Raw genomic sequence first — 11,490 nt, 5'->3', positions numbered from 1 at the left:
GTGTAAAGGGTAGGAGTGTCCTTGGCTTCAAGCTGGAAACCTGTCCCAGGTCCTCCACCTCCTGGGAGACACTTATATCTCCATACACAGGAGTGAAATCTCTGACTGCTCCCCTTACTTCTAGATTTATTTCAAAGCCTAGGGGGACCATGGGATTTACACATATTCATAAGGGAGTTTGCTCTTGTTTTAAAGCCTAGGTCACTTTTCCTTTTTCATTTCATTTTTTTAATGACTTATTTATTTATTTGAGAGAGAGTGGGTGAGGGAGACAGAAGGAGAAGGACAGAGAGAATCTTAAGTAGACTGCACACTGAGCGCAGAGCCCCATGCGTGGCTTGATATCACGACCTGAGTGGAAACCAAGAGTTGGACACTTAACAGACTGAGCCAAGCAGGTGCCCCTTCCCTTTTCAAATTTTATCCGTCATTGCTGTTTGTCTGCTACAGTGTGTGTGTGTGTGTGTGTGTGTGTGTGTGTGTGTAAGCCCATCTCGCCTTCCATCAGAAGTCTAGTTAGAGGGGGCACCCGGGTGGCTCAGTTGGTTAAGTATCCAACTCTTGGTCTGGCTCAATTTTTGATCTCAGGGTCATGCGTTCAAGCCCCACTTTGGGCTCCATGCTGGGCTTTAAAAAAAAAAGTCTAGTAAGAGTTTCTTGAATTGATGATGGACAACAGTGGTAACAGGATGTTGATTAGATTCTTCCTGTTGTCTTTGGAGTTTCAGCAAAGACCTCAAGAGCAGAAAGCAACATGATAGATGCCAGGTACCCCTGCCCCCACCATCCATCTCAAAGGGAGAGGGGAAGAGATTGTGACCAAGTCTGCCAGCTTTACTCATGTCTACGGTTGGAATAAGAGAATGAGGATTGTGTTTTCTGCCCTGAATTTTCCCCCTCCCTCTCGGGAGGAAGAGGGTTTGTTCCATTTGCCTAAAGCCAGGTGAGTTAGAGGCCTCCACTAGCACCTCTCAGAATGTTTGGGGTGGGGTTTGGCAGTCCATAGGGAGTGATATCCTAACTCCCACCTGATGAAGTCCAAAAGCAAAGTGCGGGCTGAGGCTTCCCTGGGATGGCAAGTGAGGTGTGTGGCATGGAGAATGAACCACACTGCCCCTGTCAGCAGGGCAAAGATGCATAAGTTGTCCCGTGGGCCAAGTTTACCTAGAAGGAAAATCATTTTAGAAGGATCTGTCAGAATGGCTAGAGTCAGCAACACAAGAAACAACAGGCGTTGGCGAGGATGTGGAGAGAGGGGAACTCTCTTGCTCTGTTGGTGGGAATGCGAGCTGGTGCAGCCACTGTGGAAAACAGTACGGAATTCCCCCGGAAAGTTAAAAATAGAACTGCCCTATGACCCAGCAATTGCACTACTAGGAATTTACCCAAAGATACAAAAACACTAAGCGATGCATGCACCCAATATTTATAGCAGCGTTATCTATAAATGCCAAGTTATGGAAGCAGCCCAAATGTCCATCGACTGATGAAGGGATAAAGAAGATATGGTGTGTGTGCAGCCATAAAAAAGAATGAAATCTTGCCATTTGCAACGAGGTGGATGGAGTTAGACAGTATTACATCAAGCAAAAAAGTCAGAGAAAGACAAATACCATATGATCTCATTCATATGTGGAATTTAAGAAACAAAACAAACAAGCATAGGGGAAAAAAAGAGAAAGAGACGAACTAAGAAATAGACTCTGAACTATAGACACACTGATGGTTACCAGAGGGGAGGTGGGTGACGTGATGGGGGAAATATGTGTTGGGGATTAAGGAGGGCATGTGTTGTGATGAGGACACCAGGTGTTGTATGGAAGTGTTGAATCACTAAATTGTACACCTGAAACTAATATTCCACTGTATGTTAACTGGAATTTAAATAAAAACTTAAAATCAATCGATCGATCAAGCAATCAAACAATCCTTCCTGTGAAGTGTGCCCAGGGAGGAAAGAGACCCCAGGAGAGTGAGCTTTATGTGGGATGAATCTCTATGAAGCCTGGGGCTAGGGGGAGAAAAGTATTGGGCAGTCAACCAGAGAGGAGGCATTACCTAGGTCCCAGCAGGAGAGTCAGAAAAAAGCCCACAAAGGTGACATAGGAGAGAAAGCCAACATTTGTGAATCCTCCGTGCCCACAGAGAACCAGCTTTCGAAGATGACAGTATCCTGCACCACCCAGGAAAGACTGCCCTTTTCCCCTAATCCCTTCTTTTCCTGCACCAAATGGTGGGGGAGGGCAGTTCAGAAAAAGCAGCTGGCTGGCGAGGGAGGACAAATACAGACGGGGGAGTAAAGGCAGGGATGTGGAAAGCCCAGCCCACCGCCCTTCAGCACAGCCAGTTTCACATCCGTAGCAGGCCAGAGCTGGGGAAGGGGAAGGCCTTTAGCTTCAATGAAGTGTAGAGTTGTGCTTGTTACCCTGGACAAGATATTTTCCCTACTGCAATAAAACTACTCTTGTGACTGAAAAATACTTAACAAGTGAAGGGATCTGCAAGAGGTCTCATGCAGGGCATGGAAAGAACTATGCGGAAAGCAGATGTGAAGGGGAAGCGGAAGAGTTTTCCAATTTTATCCCATGGAGGCCAAATCCCTCGATAAAAATAGTTATTCAGTATTAGAGAAGGACTGAAGAGGCAAGTTTGATAGAGAGCATAACTAACCCTGATTTAAAATATATTGACTCTGGGGGCGCCTGGGTGGCACAGCGGTTAAGCGTCTGCCTTCGGCTCAGGGTGTGATCCCGGCGTTATGGGATCGAGCCCCATAGACTCTGGGGCACCTGGCTGGCTCAGTTGGAAGAGCATGCAACTCTTGATCTCAGGGTTGTGAGTTCAAGCCCCACGTTGGACACAGAGATAACTAAAGAATAAATAAACTTCTAAAAAATTTTTAAAAATGTATCGACTCCAAGTATCTGTAAACACCGATTAACATTTTCTTTAGCGTGGGTAACCAAAATTCATATATAGGCTAATAAAGACAGGGCATACCCCTCTGGCAGGTATTTTTATTTTGTTTTTAAAGATTTTATTTGTAAGCAATCTCTACACCCAACACGGGACTCGAACTCATGATCCTGTGATCAAGAGCTGCATGCTTTACCTGAGCCAGCCAGGCGCCCCATATTTTAAATTATTTTTTCATCAAAATAATTTTATGGGTTTTTTATTTTATATAAATTACATAAATAACCCAAAAGTCAGAAAATACAAATGAGAAGAAAACAAAACCACCAAAAAACACCTTCTATAATAGTCATATTTGGAAGGTTAGACCTTGGTAGCAAATCATCCTTCAAAATCTCAGTATTTTACACAACAAAGCTTTTATTTCATGCTCATGGTATATATTCAACTCATGGTAGAGTATGGTACTCTGCTCTACCCAGTCGCTCAGGGACCCAGGCTGACAGGCTGTACCATCTGGAACGTGTGGCTGCCTCAGTCCCCACAGCAAGGGAGAAGAAAGCATGGAAATCTTACACCTGTTCTCTCCAGATTGGGCCTCAAGTGCTTCCCTTCATAGTGGATAGTGGCTAGAAATAGTCACATGGCCCTTTTTCTGAAAGAGGGAAGGGAGTATGCTTCTTTGTGCCCCAAATGGGAGAAAACACAGATATCAATTCGCCCTGCAAAGGTCTGCCAGATTCCCAGATCTCATGATCTCACCAAGCCAGAGATGACTAAAATCATCTTCTCTGGACTATTTTATTTTTAAAGATTTATTTATTTATTTATTTATTTATTTATTTATTTATTTATGAGAGAGAGAGAGAGAGAGAGAGAGAGAGAAGAGAGAGAGAGAGAAAGCAGGGGGAGGGGCAGAGGCAGAGGTAGAAAGAGTCTTAGGCAGACTCTACTCTGAGCAGAGAGCCCCAGGCAGGGCTGGATCTCGCGATGCTGAGCTAAAACCGCAAAGTCAGACGCTCAACCAACTGCGCCACGCAGGTGCCCCGGACTATTTCATATGGCTTCTCAACTCACATACCCTGTCACCCTTCAATTGTTACCTAACTAGGTTCAGTTTGCCCATGCGCAGCAAGCCAATCACTGAGACTTGCAGCTAGGCGGCAGAGAAAGGAATTTATTTGCAAGGCAGCCAAGCGTGGAGATGGGAGAACAAGTCTCAAAGCTCCCTTCCTGTAAAAAGGGGTCTTGAACATTTGTGGGATTTTAGGGAGAGCATGGTGAACGGGATTGGAAGCTAGAAAGGGGGACTAAAGTTCAAGGAATTGTTGATCTACGCAGGCGCAGTCCATCGTCATGCTCTTTCAAACGTCACCTGTTCAAAGATGGGGTATTGACATGATCAGGGGGTGGAGATTTCAGTCTCCTCCATGTCGAAAGGTCACCTGCGGACATTTGCGCAGGCCCAGTAAGAAGGTCTTGACCCGTCTGAACTGGATGGCAGTAGGCCTCTTAGTTCCTGGAAAACAACTAAAGCAAGAATCACGTGACTTGTACCTCAGAGAGCTTTAATCTATAGATGCCGTTATCCATGCTTACGACGTGTTCCACAGACTGCCTGCTGTTTGGAAGCCGGCAGTTAGAAAGTTTGTTGTTTAAAAAAGCGGGCCTTAGGTTATAGTTCGAGCAGGAGTTTTCCCCATTTTCACTCCGACAGGCTTTTTATGCTATTTAGCTGGTGTAATCGAATCTCTGAGTAGAGGTCTCTGTTGCATAGGACACATTATGAAATATGTTCTAAACTGTACAGAAACCTTACATATAACTCATATGTTCTGGTTAAGAGCCATCACTCTCTCAGATTGCTTTACTTTCTTTTATTTCCATCATGGATACTGGTAGTTTGTTTTCTTTTCACAAAGAAATCCCATTAACAAAATCCCTTTACTGTTAAATTACACAACTAAAAGAAAACAACACAAATGGCGCACCTGGGTAGTTCAGTTGGTTAAGTGTCTGCCTATGGCTGGGGTCATGATCCTGGGGTCCTGGGATCGAGCCCCACCTCGAGCTCCCTGCTTGGTGGGGATCCTGCTTCTCCCTCTCCTTCTGCCTGCTGCTCCCCCTGCTTGTGCACTCTATCAAATACAATAATAAAATTTTTTAAAAAAGAAAAAACAACAGAAGTGGACTGAGACGTGGATGATGAGCGTTTGGCAAGTTTCGTTCATTCCCTCACTGTTACTTCCCACTATACAGGTAATACCAATTCATGTTTGAACAAAATTGGCTATCCATCCATAAAAAGTAGTTTTAGATTTTAACTTAATGGATTGATTATGTAAGGATTCACACACAAAATTCCAAATTAACTTTGGAAAACAAGATCATTCAAGTGTTAAAAAAATATATGGACTATATTAATAACCTTGATATGATAAAGACCTTAAGCTGTGAAACCCAAAAGTCAGGAATCAAAAATTAAAATGTCTAGGGTGCCTGGGTGGCTCAGGCAGTTAAGTGTCTGCCTTTGGCTCAGGCCATGATCTCGGGGTCCTGGGACTGAATCCTGTGTGCAGCTCCTTGCTTGGCAGGGAGCCTGCCTCTCCCTCTGCCTGCCTCCCCCTTGCTTGTGCTTTCTCTCTCTCTGGCAAATAAATAAATAAAATATTTTTTAAGAAAAGAAAAAATGTACTTTTTTCTACTGAGCTATGATATAAGCAAATGCCATCATACAAACACGTGAAATTAGATATATTTTAAATTTTATATGGAAACATATAAATTAGAAAATGGAAATCTCGTGGTTAAAAAAATTTTTGTTCTGCCTTTGCTTTGGAATCGGAAACCGGATTTCCATACCAATTTCAGATTTTGTGTTTCTAGTTGATAGATGAAAACTGTCAAGGCATTGTTTTGTTTGGAAGAGTTTGGTTAGGGTCAACTTTTTTTTTCATATTTTGACCACTGTTTTTCTTCTTTCATGTGTTGACTTTTTGACTTTTGAATTCAGTTTGCAGGCTGAGACTGGGGACTATGACAGCCAGGCGTCCAGGAAAATTCTGGTCATAGACTGGGGGTTCTAAATCCCTCACAAAAACTCTCCAGACCTCCTGTCATGACACGGACCCTTTGGCAGTGACTTCCCCCGTGACCAGAAGTATTCTGGTTGAAAGCAAACAATTTACTCTGATGTCTGTTTTGGGTTTGACTCTTGGCCCCCAACCCATCCCCATTCTGCATTATCCCTTCCCCAATTTCTATTGCCAGAGTTCAGGCAAAATGGAAAGTAAAATGATGGCTGGGGCTTCTGTCGGGGCCAGAGCGTCGGTGGTCATTCTTGCCATACCTTCGCCATACCTAACGTTTTGGGGTTATTTGTATTCCCATAACATATAACCATTTATTGTCCCCACGTGAATTAACAGGTTTAGGGGTCAGGAACAGAGCGAAGATGCTCCCGCCACGACCCCAGGCCTCGAGCATCCCCGAGAAGCCAGTGTGGCTCCCGCTAATCCCCTCTCTTCCGCCAGAGCCTAACCGCGCCGAGGCCCTCGAGGTCACGTGGTCGCCCGGGGAGGGGAAGTGGGCGGCTCACCCGCCGCCATCTTGCCGGTTTGGGGCGGAGCGTGCGGGGCGCAGGTCGCGCGCTCCGCTTCCCCTCCCCTCGCCCTGCCTCGCTCCGGCTTCGGCGCTCCTCCCCACTTCTGGCTTCTGTGGCTGCTCCCTGAGTGGAGGAGCGGGGAGCCCCGGAGGGCGGGGGGTGTGTCGGACGCGTGCTCGCGCGTCCAACCGCCAGCCGCGGCCGCGCGCTTGGCCGGGCCCCAGGGGCGGCGCGGGGCTGAGGGGAGGGGGCGGCTCCGGCTGCGGGGGTGGCGCGTGGCGGCCGTGGCGGCCGAGGCTGCAGCTGCGGCGGCGCGCTGGGGCCCCGCGTCCTGGGCGCCCCCGGGTCGGAGCTGCCGCTGTGGCCGCTGCTGCCGGAGCCATGTACCGCAGCGGCGCCCGCTCCTCCGTCTCTTCGCACCGGCCTAAAGAGAGCCGGCGGGGCGGCCCCGCCCGCAGCCGCAGCTCCGCTCCTCCTCAGGCCCGGCTCGCCGCACCTCGCCCCACCCTCCGGCTCCTCCTCGTCGCGGAACCCCGCTCGCCGGCCCGCCTTCGCCCTCAGGGCACCGCGGCCTCCGGGACTCACGTCCACCGTCGCGGGGTGCCGCGGCTCCCCGATCCCCGCCCCCGGACGCCGGGCCTCCGTCCCCGCCGCGGGTCGTCGCGTTTCCCCTACTCCCGCCGCGAGGCCCGTCGTAGCTCCCCGTCGCCACCACCCCGGGGGAGCCGACGACTCTTCCCGCGGGCCCGGCGGTTTCGAGGCAGCAGCCGGGAGTCCGCACCGACTTCGCCAGGACGTACCGGAACCATCAGGCGACAGCGGCAGCCGGGTAATCCCACCACCTCGACCGGGACTCCCCTCTATACCTAGCCCCCTCGCCCGGGCTTCCCGAAACGCCCGCAGCACAGGCGCCCCCGAGGCCTCAGGCCCAGAGTCCCAGGATCCGAGGACCCTCCACCCCCGGGCTCCCTCAGCTTCCCCGCACCTGGAGTTCCCTGTCAGTCCTGGGATCCTCTTTTTACGGATAACGGACTCGGGACCCGTACGGCGCCTGGTCGGGAGGCAGTGCACCATTTCAGGAATAGGCTGTTTCTCTCACTTTAGGTGAGATGCGGAAAAAGTTGCCAGGGCGAGGGAATGCCCTCAACCGTGTCCTGGTACATTGTCAAGCAGTCGATGTTTCTCTCGAGTTCCGTGGTTTTGGTATCCTTTCGACCTGCGCTGCCCTGGATCTTAGATAAGAAGCTGAAATGTCTTTGTGGCCAGTCAGGGGTTGCCTAAACTATCAACGCCGGAAGCACCTTGAGTGTCACTGTTGCAAATAGGAGCTGCTTCTCCGGAAATGAACTGTTACATACTCCGATTTGTAATAACTGCTACCACTTGCTGGAGGTTGTGGCGAGGTTACATGCTATAGCCTTCACTTTACACGAGTCTGCATGAACGTCACAGTCTTTTGAGAGGCAGGCAGTGAGAAGGTTGTTCCTTATTGAATAACATGAGGTATCCAAGAAAGGTTTGACCAACACGTGTGCTGAGCCTAGGTAAAGATGGCGTGACTGTGATTTAATCCATATCTACCTGGTCCTGGCACCTGTTTTGAACTTTTCCCCCTGGACCAGAGCATGAGGTTAAGAAGTTTAGTTTAGGAGTGCCTGGCTGGCTCCGTTGGTAGGCGTGTGACTCTTGATCTCAGGGTTGTGAGTTCAAACCCCCAGGTTGGGTGAGAAGATTGCTAAAACATGAAATCTTTTCTTTGTATTGCCCCTCTATGTGTCTTTTCTCTGGCTGCCTTCCCTTCCTTTCTTTTAAGAGGACAATCGTGCTGTGTGGGGCTTGAACTCTGCCCTGGAGATCCGAAGTCTCATGCTCTCAGACTATTAAGCCATCCAGGCCCAAAATAAAAATCTTAAAAAAAAAAAAAAAAGTTTATTTAGATGTGATATGACGCTTCACCATAACCACCTCTGGCCTGGGCTGGTGTTTTCATCAAGTTTTTATTTTCAGTTCATCAATCTTTTAAAACTCGTGAGAAGTTTGCTACTTGGGTGGGTGTGGCTCTGTCGAGTCAGAACTACAGATACTCTGGTCCATAGGTGAGACTGATCACTATGTTAAGAGATTTTTCATAGCTGAGCAGCTATAGTCTGAGAAGCAAGCAGTTCTACAGAGGAAGCAAGTTGTATCTGAGTCCATAACCTCCACTTCTCAATGCTCAGGCTTTTCTCTCTCAAGAATGACCATGCACCAGTGCTCACCAAAAGCAGTGATCATCTCCCTTTTCCCAAGTCCATGCTGTCAATCGCTTCATCTATTGTCAGCTTTACCTCCAAGAAACATCCCCAAACTGTCCTCCTACCATCTCCTAGTCTTAAGTCCTATTATGCCCAGTCTGTGAGGACCCTTTACATCTTGTTATGCCACCCAGTGTATTCTGTGACACAATCAAAATGCTTTTAAATCTTCTTTTATACATTTGAGAAGTTTTTATTAAGCATCACATGTAGCTTAGGTACTGTTCTGACCACAGGATAAAACATTAACAGTCAAAAACCTCCCTTTAGTAGCTTATATTCTACCAGGGAGTCCAGACAATAAAAGTAAGTTATTTTGGCATTTTGGTAAATTAAGCCTCAAGAACAACAAAAACAGAAAGGAGTTAATACTTTCTAATAGGGTACCAGGGAAGATCTGGGAAGGTGACTTATAAGGCTAAAGGAACGAAGGAGATGAGAGTATGGTGCATCAAGACATCTGGCGGAAGAATGATGTCAGCATATCACTTCTTGTGTACGAAATCTTTCTGTGGCTTCTTCTACACTAAGAATAAAATCAGATTTCCTAACTGGCTTCTGCCTGTCTTCTCTTCTGTCACTTTTTGCTGACATCCACTGGTGCCTCTCTGTTACCCACAAAACATGCTAAAGCTCATTACAGAGCTTGTTTGCAAAACTCAATCTCATCATTCAATTGTCACGGGTTAAAAATAGTATCACCTCAGAAAAGCTGCCTAACATTCTATCTGAAGTAGCTCCTTTCCTAATCTCTTTCATGTTACCATGTTTTAATGATTTTACAGCATTAACCATATCAGAAGTACTTAAAAAAAAACACCTAGTTTTTTTTGCTTGCTTTGCCTTCACTAAAAGTATAATTCCTGAGAGATAGTTCCATTTATTCTTCTTGTCCCATGCTACCAGTACTAGTAATAGTGAAAATGGAAGTCTGGTGGAAGAGTTGGAAGTGTGGTCTTTCATCTGAGAGAAAATGATTTTTTTTAATGATAGCTATATTTGGGGTGAGTATCACCACTAGCCATTTTCTCTCCTTGTTGGTGACAACTATAACTAAGGAGGAATGCGTTTTTGATATAATGTCTTGACCCTATACATTCTATTACATTATCTTTTACTTTTTGTAGAGAACCTCCTGGTCTGCGTTCTGACTCTTCTTTGGAACAGAGCTTAAGGATCACTGTTGGCAGTGAGCCATTTCTGTGTTGGCATACCAGAGCGGCGGCTTAGTGATCGACGCGGGTCCTGTGTGGATAATCTGGAGAGACGTGGACAGGTGAAGCTGACAGGTGGTAGAGGACATCATGATAGTACTTAAGGTGAAGAGGTCTCTTGCGTCTGAAGTTATGTATTTGAAAGAGAGTGGTGGCACTGAAGTTATACCCTATGTCCAGTGATAAGGTAGAGCATTGGAAGAGCTTTCTGAGTGGGGAATATATTGATGCATGACTCATTGCTGAAAGAATTTATAAAGAAGAAAAAGCTTAGGAATGTCATCCTGTTGGTCCAACAGAAGCTGAAGGGACATAAGTTTCCCACATTAAAGGCAGTTGAGATGAGAAGGATTCTAAAATGACTGGAACTAGGATCCATTCTTACAAAGAAAAGTGTACAAGAATAGGAAATCTTCTTTTAATGTGGTGTTATTTTCAGCTGATCTGGTTGAAATATAGGTTTAGGAAGGGTTTAAATAAGTTCATGTATATATATGTATCTATATTAAATATATAAAGCATTAATAGAAAGTTTCAAAAGCTCTTTAAAAATCTTTAATTTCAGTTATTACTCTAATTGTTGGAGTGCTGAGGAAGGACAGATCATCTCCACAGAGTGTTGAAATATACTAGATCCCCAGGTATTACGAGACTACTGTATATAAGAAGCAATCACATTAGGTGTGTGTCACCTCACAAAAGTAAATAAATAGTGGAGTACAGGAAACGCACTCTATCTGAGGAGCTGGGAGTCATGTCCTGTTATGGTCTCTTCCATCACATGGGTGTTTACAAATGATTAACAGTAGCAACAAACCCAATGGATTTTCTTACAAACGAGATTGTCATTGCAGGTAGTGTACACTGAGTGGACGACGGTGGGACAGCTGGGCAGGAGATGCAGAGCCAGTGTACCCTTGGTGATAGTCACTTCAAAGCTGCAGTGGCAATTTGATGGGCCAAAACAAAGCAGGACAGTTCCGATGCGTACAACGAGAAGCTATCGAAGATAAGGTTTCAAGATATGTGACTATATCCTTAACTGAGGCAAAGCTCTTGCCCTTCTGGCTGCTTCTATTTTGGGAGATGTGAGTAGGTGTCATGGTGTGACTCTCTTCCTTCCTGTTAGGATTTTGAAGGTAACTTTAGCATTTCTCTGTTTAGGTCTGAAGCTGTCTCCCTTTCCATAAGCTCCGTTATGCACATTATTGCTGTAGAGACCTAATTGTCTTTTTAAGTTGTAAAACTAAAAATTTTCCTTTAGGGAGTTTGGGACAGTAAGTTTTCTTTTCAAAACATGTGTTTTTCAAGCTAAACAAGTATTTTAGAAAATGGATGAAGGTTCTAGAGGAAGCACATTGGTGGGCTAGCTGGTGACGTCAGTAGAGCCATGCATCTCTTGATCGCAGGGTTGTGGGTTTGAGCCCATGTTGGATGTAGAGATTCCTTAAGGAAAAAAAAA

Source organism: Ursus maritimus, unplaced genomic scaffold (assembly GCF_017311325.1).
Source record: "Ursus maritimus isolate PB19 unplaced genomic scaffold, ASM1731132v1 scaffold_29, whole genome shotgun sequence".
NCBI lineage: Eukaryota > Metazoa > Chordata > Mammalia > Carnivora > Ursidae > Ursus > Ursus maritimus.
This window is presented reverse-complemented; position numbering follows the sequence as displayed.